We start from the raw sequence: 15,342 nt of genomic DNA on the forward strand, positions 1-15,342 counted from the left end.
GAAATAATCTAAATGTGATGGATATCTATATGGTATGTTCACTTTATGGTATGCTATGCTTACAAAGCATTTAAAATGTGTTTGTTAAAACATGAAGTGAAAAATCAGTGCATAAAATATAATCACAATTATGTGGAAGAGATTTTAAAAAACCAAAAGCCTACCAAGTAAGAAGACATAGGAGTTAGACACACAACATTATGACAAAGAGTGCCTTTAGAAGATAGGATTATGGGTAATCAATTTAAGGTATATTTCTGTTAGTCACTTTTTGAAATTCTTTAATTTCCTCAAATTTTATTGGAGCATGCATATATTTATTTACACCCAAAGAAAACAACTGTCAACAACAATAAATGTGCTTCCAGTTTGCACGTGGGATCTTTAGAGATAACTACCCTCTTGCTGAGGTCACCAGTGACATTGGTCCCAGTAATCAAATCCAATAGACATGTTCTACTTCTTTTTACTAAGCCCTCCAGCGATATTTCACAGGATTTATCAATCTTTCCTGACACGCTGTCTACCATTTTCTTTTAATTTTTTAAGATTTTATTTCTTTATTTTATTCTACATTTTTAAAGATATTATGTCCAATTGCTTAAAATTTTTTTAAATAAAGATTTTATTTATTTGACAAATAGAGAGAGAGATCATGATCACAAGTAGGCAGAGAGGCAGGCAGAGAGAGAGAGAGGGAAGCAGGCTCCCCGTCGAGCAGAAAGCCCAATGTGGGGCTCCATCTCAAGACCCTGAGATCATGACCTGGGCTAAAGGCAGAGACTTAACCCACGGAGCCATCCAGGTGCCCCTATTTCTTTATTTTAAAGAGAAATAGAGAGAGCACTCAAATGAGGAAAAGGACAGGAGGAAAGAATCCCAAGTTGACTCCACGCTGAGTGCAGAGCCTAGTAGTGGGGGCTCAACCCCACAACCCTGAGATCATGACTTGAGCTGAAATCAAGAGTTGGATGCATTTTTTAACTGACTGAGCCACCCAGGCACCCCATCTGTCTAATATTTTCTGAAATACCATTCTCCTGGGAGACTGCTTGCATCCCCGTGCCATTCTTGACTTCTTTACCACTTCCTCAGTTTTCCTTGATTCTTCTTCTTCTTCTACTGAAATTTTAAGTGTTATAATTCCCTCCCATGAATGCCTTTTTTGTTACTGAACCAATCCTCTCCACTCTGTCTCCATTATGGCACCTCGTTGGTTTATGGGTCCAGCTCTCTTTCTCTTATGACTGCCAGTCTGCTTACTCGACATCTCCATTGAAATACTCTCAGATACTTAAAACTTATGTCCAAAATGGAATTCTTTATCTCTGCTTTATGGCATAGAGACGGAATGAAGGCCCATGTGTCCATTGATCTACTCAATAACAGTGAAGTGTAAGTTTCCTATTTTTTAAAATTTTAAAATCATTGAAAATAGAAGTTTCAATATCTTCTTCCTGAATCTCAATGACTTATCTTGTTTACCCACTAAGGTGTATATATATATATATATATATATATATATATATACCCCTTTCACAACAACTGTTTGCATTTCCCAAAATCATAAATAATTTTCTTCTCTGGATAATAGTGTTCCAATTTTTTTTTTTTAATTAACAATGAGACACAAATTCCAGACCTCAAAGAAACTGGGACAATAAAATAAGGTCCTAGGTGAACAGCCCACCCACTTCCACGTAATGGGGAGAAAATACAAAAAGTTTTACTTCAACCAATGACTACAATGAAGGATTCTAAGGGTAAAAAAATAATCAATATTAATGAAGCACATAGATAACTATTTCTTTACTGGCATAATTTCAATGAGGAAATTCCTCTATTCTTTATTAACAAAATCAACCAATGTGACAGCATAATTTTGGACAGATATTTTGCACAGAAACTCTGTGGCATACCTATTCAAGTTTTAACAGTACATCTAGAGATCTGAATGTCTTTATTAATTTCATATTCCTTTTTCTTCCAAAAGTAAAAGCAGGTTTAATTACATGATGAGTGTTGGTCAGTTTGGGGGTTATAAAAGGGGATTTGGACCAAGATCTTTTAGACACTTGTGAGTTAAAATGTGATGTAAGCATCCTTGACATCAGTGTCACTTGAAAACTTATTAGAAATACAGACTTTTAGGCTCAAGCTCTGACCCACTGAATCAGAATCTACATTTTTAACAAGATCCCTTCATGATTCATTTGCACACTAAACTTTCAGAAGCATTGTTCTAGAACTATAAATATTTGGGTTTCTTAAAATCTAGCTTTCTGTTGCTATCAGTGATTTAAATTCTGTTTATAATAATTAGGCTAGTCAACTTGTACTTAGTAAAATTAGTTAATAAAAATTATAAACTTAGAGGGGACCCCTGGGTGGCTCAGTGGGTTAAGCCTATGCTTTTGGCTCAGGTCATGATCTCGGGGTCCTGGGATGGAGTCCTGCATCAGGCTCTCTGCTTGGCAGGGAGCCTGCTTCCTCCTCTCTCTCTCTGCCTGCCTCTCTGCTTACTCATGATCTCTCTCTGTCAAATAAATAAATAAAATCTTAAATATATATATAAACTTAGAAACTGTTTATTGAATTGGGAATAAGGAAATAACTCATCTAACATGGGACAAAATGTTTGAACATACATTTCACTGAAGAAAATATATGATGGCAGATATGAATAAATGCTTAACATCATCAGTAATAAGGAGAATGCAGATTAAATTCAGAATAAAATGCCACCCCACACTTTCTAGAATTGCTACAACCACAACAACAATAATAGTACCTGACAATACTAAGTGTTGGCAAGATGGTAGACTAGTATTGTGATACGTTGCAGGTGGGGATGCAAAATGATACAATCACTTTACAAACAGTTTGGCAATTTCTTACAAAGTTAAACTTGTACTCATCCCAGATTCAGCTCTTCTACTTCTAGGTATTTACCCAAGGACACAAAAACTTAGGTCACACAGAAACATGGATGTAAATATTTATAGTAGTTTCCTTGGTAATCACCATAACCTGGGAACAACCCAAATGTCCTTCAACTGATGCATGGATGAACAAGCCCTGGGGTATTCATACAATAGAATGCCTCAGGGCCACAAACAAGAATAGATTACTGATAGACACAACAACAGGGAGGGATCTCAAATACATTACACATTATGCAAATGAACAAATCCAGATTTCCATTTATATGACATTGTGTAAAAGGCAAAGCTAGAGGGATGAAGAACTGATGGTGGTCTGCAGGGTTACTGGGTAGGTGGAGTATTTGAATATGAAGGGTTTGAACAGAAGGCAGTTGCTGTGTGTTAATGGAGCTCTCCTATATCCTCATTGTGTTGATAGTTACACTGGCCTCTGTCAGGTCTCATAAAACTGTATGTAAAAGAGGATACTGTAATGTATGCTTATTAAAAATAAATTTACAAAAGTCAGATATTGTTTGCAGGGCATGCTTTTCACTTTCCAGCCACACCAAAGAAACACCTCACAAGTTCAACATGGGACCGATGTCACATGACAGCACGCATGGCAGCGAGTCTGTGGCCTTTCACCCTTCACCACTTTTCTGCCACACCATGGTGAAGGCCTACAGATGGCTCGCTTTATTTGTTTCCAGCCTTCCCTTTTCTGAGCTGCATTCTCCTCTTGTCAAGAAGACAGGACCTGGAACACACAAGAGGGAAATGGGAGCATAGTCATTTGCATACTCTAATTAAACTGCCGTATCATGAGCTTTCTTTCTTTGGTTATGTTGGAATGGAAACAAAGGTGTGCCTTGGATGAAATAGTCCAGGAATATTTGCATGCATTACAACCTTAATGCAGCTCTCTGTTGCACAACTTAAGGGCAGAGCCCCTGGCGTCACAATTCTTTGTGGACTGACCTTTATCTCAGGTAAGTGGGGCCTTTCTGGTTGGGTCTCTTCCTGTCAGGTGTGCAGGGAAAGATGAGAGCCTGGCCCATGGATGAATGATTGCTTCTCATCCATGGAATTCATTTTCGTATTTGAGGTGCTGCGTAATCTGGGGTAGATAGAGCACTGAGTTGGAAATCCAGGATACACAGACTTCATGAGGACCTTGCTGCTGATACTTAGGTGAGCACCGTAATACCTTAATGCCTGAAATAACTCACGAGGGGTAATTTGTCATAAAAATGCAGACAATTTACACATGATTTAAGTTTATAAAGTGCTTTTACATGGTTTAATCTTTTTAATCTTCAGGTTCAGATGGTGAAAGAATGGATGAGAGCCATTCAGTGTTTGGTTTTATAGGATGGGGATGTCTCAGCTCTGTATTCGCTCTGTCCAGATCTTTTAGTTAGTGAAGCAGATTTGATCCCAGACTTAACTCATTCCCAAATCACAGAGATTTGGCTTTTTCTTTTTCTTTGTATTTTCTTTTCTTTTCTTTCTTTCTTGTGTGTGTGTGTGTGTGTGTATGAGTTGAGGTCCAGAGATAAGAGTGGGTGAAGGTAATTGAACTTGTAAATTGCATCCTTAGAAAATTAGGCCACAGGATTGGGAAATACAATGCTATGGGGACCCAGTACAGTATGGATAGTGTTTATAACATCTGTAGAAGAAGCTGAATTACTTTTTATCTATACTAACATTTGAGAAAGGATAAATAGAGGCAATTTATAAAGTGATTTGAATTCTTTAGGTTCAATAAAATAATTAGAAATAGTGGCCAATGGGACATAAAGAGAAAATAAAAATAAAAGGAGACATGATTTCAATAAGGGTGTGGGCTAAAATTCAAGTTGAGTATACTAAAATGGAAATAAATTGAAATAACTTATTAATCCTAAGGTTAAATTAAAGGTCCAGTTCTGAACTGCATGACCTTGACTAGAAATAAGTTTTTTCCCTTCTCTCCCTTTAGCAATCTAGCATTGGTGTCTTCCTATGCCCCCGCACTCATGTGGAGAGCACTGGCAAGGACACTAAGCACCTACATCTCATTCTCCAATCCTAGGTAGTTCTTAAACTAAAGAGAACCAAGACTCCTTGGAGACCATCAAGGAGAGGAAAATTTTTTCCTACCCCTTCTGGTTCTTTTGGCTGGTCTAATAATTAAATTGGCATGAGACAGAACAGGAGAAAAGCAAATTTAATTCATACTTATGGGAGGTCATAGAAAGAAGTGAGACCCAAAGAAGTGACCAAAGCAGACAGTTTTTATTTATACCTTTTAGACAAATAAACAATAAATTTGTAGAACTGGCAAGAAAAAGACACTTAGGCTTGGGTACTAATTAGTACTAATTAGTAAACAAACTAAGCCGAGTTTATTTATGCAGTATCTAGTGCCTGAATTCCCCATTTCTGGTGATAAGGATATCTCTCTACCTCCTGGTGCAGGGAGGGGTCCCTTAACATGGAAGATTTATTCCTCCTTTCCAGAGTACAGAGAGGAGAGTCAGAATGTCCTTCTTACACTGGTTGTTTCTCAAGTAACGTTGATTTGAAGTAATCAATATGCCACTTTGGTATATTTTGGGAAAGCTTACCCTGAGCCCCATAAAGATCAATTTCCTGCTCTAATAAGAACACCAGTCATTTGGATTAGGGTCCACCTTAATGACCTCATTTTAATTTAGTTAACTCTTTAAAGAACATATCTCCAAAGACAGCTATATTAGTAGGTATTGGGAGGGGTTGGGACTTCCATTTGAGAATTTAGGGAAGGATACAATTCAGCCTATAACATATTCTATATCACAGATGTAAAGAGGGAAGAGTGCAAAGACATCAGATTGCAGGAAAAGGCATGTCTGGGGACATTCTTACTGGCATAATATGTCAATCAGGATTCTAAGAGAAACCCAGGTAAGAAATAGTTGCTAGGGTTTGAGTCGCTTTGGAAGTCCTAACTGTGTCGCTTGTTCTGGTAAATAATCAATTCATGGATAACTCAAGAAGCTCAGCTGGTCTACTATAATCTTTTTGTTTGGTAGGGGACTGTAAATCAGAAAGATGCATTAAGATATATTAAGTTACATAAACAAACAAGAAATTAGCCAAATCTATAGAATCACTAATTTTCTCAGAGGTTGAATAGAAATATAAATGTTTTATAATTATTATGATAATTTGTGAATATCATGCCTATTTTAAGGTGTCTGAAGCACTTAAGGGAACGTGGCACATTAGGCTTATGCTTTTATTGAGACAAGAATTTGACTAAGGTTTGTAATTAACTTCTAAATGTGTAAGAAGATTAGTAAAGTTTATACTTTGATTTGTTAGTTGTGTAATCTTAAACATTTAGAGAAATTTCACTTAATATAATTACATTGAAATATAATTACTAAAGAAAGGGAAGGTAATGTATTTGATTTTCTACATACACATAAACTTCTTTTGAAGTAAACCTCCTGGCAGGACTCCTGAGGTGGTTACGAGCTGGAAATAGGTGTGATGTCAACAGTCCTTGGCAGAGAGGGTGTGTGGTATGAACTAGTAGCCCTCATACTCAGCCATCCCCTTCCACCTCCCAGGACTCCTGGCTATTAATTCCAGTACAAAAAAGGAAGCTGAGTCTCACTTAAATATATATTTCACTAAATTTCCTCCTTTGATTCTGTCTCATTGAGAAATACTGTGGCTATCCCTGTACTTCTTAAAGGGGTGGGGATTGAGGAAGATGATTTGCCACTAAAGTGGTTTGAATCAAAATTGTTCCTACAGTCACTCACTGACCTTCACTAGCCCCATTTGTGCTCCAGGTTTTTCCACATCCTTACCTTTGCTTATGTCACTATCCCCTCTTCTAGTACTATCTCCACTTATGTTTACTCAGAGGTGACCCAAAGCTTGGGTCCTCCCCACAAGAAGACATTAATAGTATACGTAGGAAATTTCTCTTGCCCAGAGTCTGAGGTTGATGAGAAAATGGATTCAATAAATTTAATTCATTAAAATAGTCCATTATTGGGATGCCTGAGTAGCTCAGTGGGTTAAAGCCTCCACCTTCCACTAACAGTCCCGGGGTCCTGAAATCGAGCCTCACATTGGGCTCTTTGCTCCGTGGGGAGCCTGCTTCCCCCTTTCTCTCCCTGCCTGCCTCTCTGCCTACTTGTGATCTCTGTCAAGTAAAGTAAAAAATCTTAAAAAAAAAAAAAAGAGTCCATGATTTAAGATACTACTAGAATACCCCATTACTATTTGCATTTCAAAATAGTGCTATAAAGGAGGCACATGCTTAATCTGAAAGAGTTATCTGAATATCTCAAACCAGCTTTTTAAAAATACTTCCATGTGCCCATGATTATGCTATGGATCAGGTCCCTGGTTTTAGTCATGGCATCACTATTTATGGGAAACTTGACCACAAAGAAATTAATGTCAGTAGCTGTCACGTGAGTATCTCCATAAGTGCTATTTGGTACTTTGTGTACATCAATACATGAAATACTCCCTCTAGTCAGTGTTCCATGTCTTACTTTCCTGTAGATGACGATTGGAGACTTAAAAATGTCAAGGTAGTTTTCATAGTAATATCTGGGTAGAGTTGAAATTCAAATTTTGGTCTTGTAAGCTATAAAACTATTCACTATAAATCTAGTTCACTTTTTACTTTGATTCACTGCTGTTTTACCCCATGAATATAAGTTTCCCTTCAGTGAAACCATCACTAGGATACCTACCAGGAGATCCTTGTGCAACCCAATGTCATTGATGTGAAGAGAAGGCATGCCTCTTTCCATGATGAAATCCAAGGTAGGTGGGCATTTTCAAACCGCTAGGGTACTCTGTCCCAAAAACCTGGTTTTAAATATATATATGTGTTTATAATAATATTTATATTGGTATTTATACATCTATAAATACTAGAGGTAAGTCCTACCTATCTCTCAATTTGAGGCAGAGTATTGATGGACAGTGAGGCAGGGACCCATTTACCCTTCCACTTGGCACAGAATCCGGGTCTAGGTTTGCCATTGCTGAGTAGGGTTGACAGATTAACAAATATAAATATAGAGTTTCTAGTTACATTTAAAAGAGACAAAACATATGTTTTAAGTAAAGTTATGTCTCATATAATATTTGTAGGTAACACTGGAGCACACTTATAAAAAAATGTTTTTACTTGAAATTCAAATGCAAGTGGACAACCTCTATGCTATCTAGCAACCCTGGTCATAAGCCCTGGGTCTCAAATTGGCAGCTCTCACCACAGATAGGCTCTTCCTAGCAGGGGACTGACACATCAGAAATGAATAGGCCTGTAGACAGAGGGCCAGGCTGACCCTCAGTGCTTGTCCCAGAGACAAAGAAAAGGAAAAGACAGGTTACCACTTACAAAAGACAAGATTAAACATCTCCAGCATTCATAGAGGAGTTGGCCCTCTTACAAAAAGGATAGTCTCTTTTCCTATTTGATGTTGACCTGATTTTCTTTTTTTATTTAGCAAAGCAGACAATTGTACTTTTCTGCTCAGCTCAAATTTGGGAAACTTCTAGTTTGCTATTTCATTTTTTTTCCCCCTGTTGTGGGGTCACATGTATTTGTAGTACACTAAAACATGCAAAAACAAAAACAAAAATACCTTTCTATTTCTTATTTAGTCTTTCTACTCCACTGTGTTGTGGAAGAGAATCTAAATTAAGTTCGATCTGGAAAGCTAAGTCCTATCTAATAATTGATCTTTTTGGGATAACACATTTCTTTAGTGTTAAATGTTTAGAACATGAAATAGTCTTTCAGATTATTTTCCCCATACCCCCCCCTTTTTTTTTTCACCAGGATGGCATCAGGGTACATGGGGGAAGAGGGGCTCATAGATCCATGAATACCATCTGAGTCTGCACTGATATCAGCCAATGACCAGTGCGGGGTGTTCCCTGAACTGAAAACTGACCAGGGGTCAGCCTATGAACCTCACAACTGGAGTTCCAGATCCTAACTTTTCTACCAAGAGACAAGCATCCTCTCACACTCCACCCTCTTTCAGGGAATGACTCTCAGCATCTGCTGGACCATCTGTACTCTCAGTAATGTTCCATCCCCATCCCTCATGTCAGTGGGGAACTTCTGGATACTGTCACCAACTCTTCAGAGCCAGCTGTCTAGCCTTCTCCCTCAACTTCTGTTCAGCCTCATCCACCTCTGCTCATGCAGAGTGTGGCCATGGGGAGTGTTTCTCCTGGGGGCTGACCATTTCCCAAAGTTTTCCCTAGAGAACCATGTCATTGGTTCCTCATTATGTTTTGAGTTCCCCCAAACCTTCCTGAATGTGTTTCAAGCCCTCACTCTTGCCCAGGCCAAACTCCACACTGGAGACAAAGGAGGACCACTCCTTCTTAGTTGCTCAGTCTACTCCTGCCATTGATCAATTCCCCCAAATTTTCTGGGGTCCAAAGGGGCATGTTTCAACCTTCACTATATCATGCCCTGAGTTCTGTCTACCTCAGTAATTAAAAAGTAGGTTCCACTTGGCTCTCAATCTCCATGGAACCCACGGGAACTCAGAACATTATGTTTCTTTGTAATAAACCTCATTATAGAGATCCAGCACGAGAATTGAAGTCGATTGATAGTTTCTGTTCAAGGCAGGATTCTGGGGTGATAAACCTCATGGTTTAATTCTTGGAAGTAGAAACCTGCAAAGTGCATTATTTGGGGCCAAGCAACAATTCATTATCCCTCTTTCACTCGTCCCATGGTTCTCTGCAGGGTGAAAGATCTTGCTCTACAGTCTTCCTTTGGCTGCTTCATGCTCCCACATCCTTGGTTTCCTTCTCCAAATGCATTTTACCTGGTCTATTTGTCTTCGTTACTCCTTCTCTCTAGGGTGGTCTTTCTTTCCTTTTTCACTTGTCCCTTCCCACTTTAAGATCTCTACTCCATTTGCCTCCTCCCAGAAGACCACCCTGACCACTGTCTATAATTATCTGAGTTTTCTTTCTTTATCCCTATGTTTTACCCATTTCCTTTCATCTGTAATGTAACTTGCATCATGATAGGAACATTTCCATTTGGTTCATTTTTGCATTTTCAGTGTTTATCTCATGGTAGTTACTCATAAATATTTGTTGACAAAATTGAAATTTATCATATGTATCTATACCCACATCCATGAATGATAGTTCAACTATAAAGGTAATTTTGTCATAGTTACCACAAAGGTACCTGTGCTGTGTACTGGCAACATACTTAGTCATCTATATTTTTCCTAATTTTTAAAACATCCTGATACATTTCACAAGCAGAGACACTGGGACTTGGATGTGTTAATTTTTGCCTGAGGTCACTCAGATTAAATGTTAATAGGTGGCAGAGCTGAGAAGAGACCCAGATATGTCAAACCTTAAAGTTTTCTATTATATTATACTGCCTTTCAAAAAACAAAAATAGTGTTTTAGTTTTACAATGTGCTTTGAGGTACTTTGGGACATGTAAGGTGAATTAAAATAACTCTTGATTTGGTGTCAGAATACATAGATCTGAAACCAGGGTTGCTCAACCTTGGGGCTTATAACAATTTAGTGCAGACAAATCTTTGCGATAGGGGCTATTCTAGGCATTGCAGGATGTTTAGCAGCAAACCTGACCTCTGGATGCCAATACTATCATTCCTTCTTGGTGACAGTCCCAAATTTCTGAACATGGACAAAGGTCCCCTGGAGGCAAGAAGACCCCTGATTGTAAACCATTGCTTTCCACTGATGCTTACCATTTATGTGATCTGGATCAGTTCATTGTCCTTCTCCAAGCTCAGTGGCCTGCGCTGTGGAGTAGGAGTTGCAAATCGCTGCTGGGACTGTAAACCTTATCAGTAACTCTATGAAATTAGAAGATGTTACATTGATTAAGAGCTTATTATATGTAAGTTATCATGCCAAAGTATATATTTTCTTGCTCAGTCTAGCCCACAACCCTCTGAAGTACTAGGATTAGCTCCATTCTCCACGTTCAGAAAGGAATGCCCTGAGGAATAAGACAACATGCTCGCTTCACAGATTTGGCAGGTGTAATATGGGAGAGTCAAACCCAGGCTGATTACAAGACAAGGGATTTGGGGGAAAAAAAAGAAAAAGAAAAGAAAAGAAAAAAAGAAGTAGGTCATTCCATTTGTTTGTTTGGTCAGTATTATCACCTTGCAATATAATAAACGACATCAAAATGTGTTTATCTTCTGCTCAGCTGGGTAGTCAGAGCAAAAAAGTAATAAGGAATATTAGTACAGACCCTGAACTGCAAAGATTGAGTAGATATTCCTAAATTTCTTTTGTGAGTATGAAAATGAACATTGTATCTTTACAAAAAAGAAACAACCAGTAGACATTATCAAAGAGACACTGATATAACCACTTCTTTAAAAATGAAAAGATGATGTTTTATTCACATGACAGAGGGAGGCAATGCCAGCTCTAGAATCTATCAAGTCAGGATAATTCCGGAGAGCATCAACGTTTTCCACTGCTTTTTATGGTTTTCAGTAATTTCACTATTTTCACTATTTTACAAATAAATAAAATTGGTGCTCTTTTCAGGGATCAGACAGGAAAAGTGGTATGTTTTGGTAACAGATAGAGAAAGAAAGACAGAGAGAGGAGAAGAGACATAGTGATGGAGAGAGAGCAGAAGAGAGAGAGAGAGAGAGAGAGAGAGACAGAGACAAGCAGAGAGAGAAGAGGGAAGAAGGGAGAGAGAGAAAGGAAAAGACAGAGATAGAGAGACTGAGAGAGGGAGGGGGTCAAGGAGAGAGAAAAAGAGAGAGATAGAGATCACTGGGAAGGAAGGAAAGAAGAGACAGTATGAAAACCACTCCAAGTTCTAAGTGAGGAGACTATCAGACCATCTCTATGGGAGGGCACGTGTATAAGTCGGTTAGGTTTACCTGATGTCCCTTCCTGGTCTTGGAGCTGTTAGCTCAGTGCAGCAGTCCCTGGCCTCCACCTCCTGTCCCAGGGCCTCTAGATGGCCCAGAATGACATCCTGAGCCTCCGGACAGCCTCTCCCAGCTCACTGTGCCCTCTTGGGAAAGAACTAAAATAGACCTCCATTTGCCTTCTCAAAGGAACTTTGTGCAGCTTGGGACTTGCTTCCTTCTGTGGTTTTTGAAAGTTGCGGGGGAGGCTCGATTCTCTCACCTGGAAGCTGATTGTCTTTCTGTGCCCCCAGCAAGGCAGCTTGGAGCAGCCTGAAAATGATGAACCCTTGTCACTTTATGTTAGAAAGAAAGTGTTCCCATCTGTGGTTTCAGTTACACTTCAGGTTCAATCTTTTCATGAGTGAGGACAGGGCTAAACGTTTGCTAGTCATTAACTACCTGCAAGAACACTCAGTAACCAAGAGAGATGGTGCTGAGCTACTGTGCCCAGAGCAGTTTTTGGAAGGGAAAGTGATATTATCGATATTGCTCCCTCTTTCCTGGAGGGATAGATGCTTGCACTAGGCCATCTACAGCCTCCAGTATCAAGGAACTCAGATCTCAGAAGACACAGAGGGTGTATTTGGGGGAGAACAGTAAGGGGCCTGTCAGAAACAGCAGCTTTTGGGGATTAAGATAATAATAATAATAATAATCTTTATTATTATTATATCATTTTAATAATAAAGTTATTATTATTATTATTATCTCCTCTTGGACCAAATCATTGGGTCTTTCCACTCACCAGGATTGGTTTAGCCAGATCCACCAATTCCATGCCCTAGAAAAGAAAACAGAATGATACCCAGGATGAGGGCTTAGTTCCTGCTTTATGGCTAATTAGCTTTGTGATTTTAAGCAAATGATTCCCTTTCTCAACCTGAATTTGTTTATGAAGGTGTGCAAACTGATCACTAATCTCCAAACTTTTTTTTTTTTTCTACCCCCAGCTGCGAGATATATTTTTCAAGCAGAATGTTTCCTGGAACTTCAGTATACGGAACAAGAATAAGCCAGCAGCTCCAGTTGGCATGGTTGACTGAGCAAAGGGCAGAAAAAAGAGCCAGCTGGGTTTCTGGCCTCGAAGAAGCCTCCTCTCCCCTAGGGGCAGGCCCAAGTCTCCTTCCCACGTTCCTGGGTCATCACCAAAAGGATTGTGAAAATCCCTGAGTATTTTATTCACAAGACTCTCAAACATTTTATACATCTATTCTGTAAATGAAATAAAATCAAATAAGATCACACCAGAAAAAAAACTGAGTAAAACCGAAAGCACATTGTGTCGTTCCTGAGCTGATTCTGACGGAGATCAGATGGAGCTGGAGGGCACTTGTTTCTCATCTACAAAGGTGCATGGGCCGTTGGCTTTGTCCGGCATGGGCAAGAATGAAACCCAAGGTACAGTTTCGGGAAGATGCCTTTGTTCTCTTCTGTGAACATAAGAGCCTTAAAAAAGTGTTGAGCAACTCAGGGGGAAAAGAAAAAAAAAAGGAGAGAGAGAGAACTTTTCTTGATAAAGAAAAGCTTTTCTTGATAAAGCATTTCCTTTCATCTAAAACCCAAACAGAAACCTGGGAGGGCAGGAGCCCCCAGGGCTGTGCTTCCTTACCATGTTGCTTTCACTTCCATGGCCACTCACTGCTGCATCGGGGAGGAGAGGTTTGGTGGCCCTTTGGTGGCAATTACCCATTGGCTCTGGTGGCCTGGAAGGGAAGTTAACCAGGGAGGCTAATCTCCTTGGAAAGTTGATCCCACTGGACTCCTTACAATCGCAGGTGGGGATTCACTCATCCATTCATTCATCCATCCATCCATTCATTCGTTCAGTCAGGACTAGTACAGACTATACACAAAAGAGAACACTTGTATATCCTTTTTCCAGATTCCTCAGTAGTGGATTCTTGATGTTCCAGGTTTTTGCACCATGGGAATGAGCGAGATTTCCCATGTTCTTCCCTGTCTCTGAGAATCTGTTAAGACAGCAGTTAGATATCCTCTGAGAAGCCTGCCTTAACCTCCTGGTCTAGAGTAGGTGCCCCTCCTGTGAGCCCCTGGCACCCATGCTTACCAGTATCAGCCACGCCTGTTCACTGCTACAGAAATTTTGGGATAGTGGAGTCTGGGTCTCTGTTGCTCATGGTTCTGGTCCCAGAGGGCCTAGCAGAACATGTGGCACATAGTAGGTGAGCAATAAATACTGGTTGGAAGAATTTAAAAGTACGTTCCACAACACACTATGGAATCTAGTTACTTTGTTTGCCTTCCTTCCCTACCTTCCCAATGGGCTATGACCTGGAGGCTGGTGCCTCACCTCTTCCTGACTGACATCACCTGAATTTTCCCATTGTGAAGTGACAAGGAGTAAACCTGACGTGATTTCAAATCTAAGACCCTAGCATGTCCTGCAGTGAGTTGCCTGATTCAATTTGCTCATGTCTAAACGTGAAAATGAAGACATAATTTCTACATCCAGAGACACTAAAAAAGTTTAGAAGGGATGCCAGTGGTCTGCCTTAGACCATCCATAGTGTATGATGGGCACATAGCAATAGCTTGCTATTAATAGAAAGTTCAATTTGTTTAAACTTCTAAAGCTCATTGAATTGCTGGAAATACAGTCTCTTCCTCTCAATATACTTTTTCCAGATTCAGCAATTTTTAACATTTTGCTACATTTGTTGTATCAAATTGTGTCTCTCATTCTGTCTCCCTCCCCCCAATATATATATACACACACATCTGCATATAATGCACAACTATGTGTAAATTATAAATTCCAAAATAGTTATTCATTTTTCTGAACCATTTAAAAATAGGTTACATTTATTCTTCTCCTACCCCATTAACCCCCCTGTTGTACTTCCACTTCCTCATATCAGGGAGATCATATGATAGTTGTCTTTCTCCGATTGACTTACTTCGCTAAGCATGATACCCTCTAGTTCCATCCACGTTGTCACAAATGGCAAGATTTCATTCTTTTGGGAAGGAAGACAAACCACATGTGACTCTTAATCTCACAAAACAAACTGACGGTTGCTGGGGGGAGGGGGTTGGGGGAAGGGGGGTGTTGTTATGGACATTGGGGAGGGTACGTGCTATGGTGAGTGCTGTGAAGTGTGTAAACCTGGTGATTCACAGACCTGTACCCTGGGGGGGTAAAAGTATATTATATGTTTATAAAAAATAAAAAAGTAATTTAAAAAATAGGTTACATACATTCCACCCTTTTACTCCAAATACCTCTGTGTACTTCTTAAAAATAACAAAATTTTCTTAATCACAGCATTGCTACATTTAGAAAATATAACACTGTTGCAATATTCAATATCCCATATTTGTCAGTTGTCCCAATAATGTCCTTAAAGCTTACCCTCTTCCAGTACAGGATCTGGTCCATCTAGCAGCCACATCTGCTTTGTCTCCTTCAATCT

General features: G+C 39.3%; 1 long non-coding RNA gene across 2 annotated transcripts; it reads right to left on the minus strand.

Annotated features, from left to right (window-relative positions):
• Nucleotides 1–2,572: 2,572 nt before the first annotated feature.
• On the minus strand, nt 2,573–14,334 carry LOC101671012. Of its 2 annotated transcripts, XR_001176166.2 has the most exons (7): nt 13,977–14,334; nt 13,518–13,878; nt 12,654–12,689; nt 11,876–12,178; nt 10,709–10,816; nt 7,679–7,796; nt 2,573–3,684 (listed from the first exon to the last, which is right to left on the minus strand). It is a non-coding gene; the product is annotated as an uncharacterized LOC101671012 (long non-coding RNA). The 2 variants fall into 2 exon arrangements; XR_001176164.2 differs by lacking the exon at nt 13,518–13,878 and having other exon boundaries at nt 13,977–14,327.
• Between the last annotated feature and the right edge of the window lie 1,008 nt (nt 14,335–15,342).

This window comes from Mustela putorius, unplaced genomic scaffold (genome assembly GCF_011764305.1).
Source record: "Mustela putorius furo isolate JIRA1106 unplaced genomic scaffold, ASM1176430v1.1 tig00000083_pilon_pilon_pilon, whole genome shotgun sequence".
NCBI classification, from domain to species: Eukaryota; Metazoa; Chordata; class Mammalia; order Carnivora; family Mustelidae; genus Mustela; species Mustela putorius.